Source organism: Dendrobates tinctorius, unplaced genomic scaffold, assembly GCF_039654945.1.
Source record: "Dendrobates tinctorius isolate UK_male_01 unplaced genomic scaffold, ASM3965494v1 ptg000445l, whole genome shotgun sequence".
Taxonomy (NCBI): domain Eukaryota; kingdom Metazoa; phylum Chordata; class Amphibia; order Anura; family Dendrobatidae; genus Dendrobates; species Dendrobates tinctorius.
In genome coordinates this window covers 261635-262500 of record NW_027362107.1, presented here as the reverse complement: position 1 = coordinate 262500, position 866 = coordinate 261635, and positions in this window count along the sequence as shown.

The following is an 866-nucleotide window of genomic DNA, read 5'->3' as shown; positions in this document are numbered from 1 at the left end:
GATCCTTCTACAATGTGACAGCCCTTTAGATATTTGTAGACAGCTATTAAGTCTCCTCTCAGTCTTCTCTTTTGCAAACTAAACATTCTCAAATCCTGCAACCTTTCCTCATAAGACAGGGTTTGCAGGAGATATATATATACACCGAGAGTGACGTGCGTGAGGAGATATATATGTATATATACACCGAGAGTGACGTGTGTGAGGAGATATATATATATATACACCGAGAGTGACGTGTGTGAGGAGATATATATGTATATATACACCGAGAGTGACGTGTGTGAGGAGATATATATATATATACACCGAGAGTGACGTGCGTGAGGAGATATATATGTATATATACACCGAGAGTGACGTGTGTGAGGAGATATATATATATATATACACCGAGAGTGACGTGTGGGAGGAGATATATATATACACCGAGAGTGACGTGTGTGAGGAGATATATATATATATACACACCGAGAGTGACGTGTGGGAGGAGATATATATATATATATATACACCGAGAGTGACGTGTGTGAGGAGATATATATATATATATACACCGAGAGTGACGTGTGTGAGGAGATATATATATATATATACACCGAGAGTGACGTGTGGGAGGAGATATATATATACACCGAGAGTGACGTGTGTGAGGAGATATATATATATATACACCGAGAGTGACGTGTGTGAGGAGATATATATATATATATATATACACCGAGAGTGACGTGTGGGAGGAGATATATATATACACCGAGAGTGACGTGTGTGAGGAGATATATATATATGTACACTGAGAGTGACGTGTGTGAGGAGATATATATGTATATATATATACACCGAGAGTGACGTGTGTGAGGAGA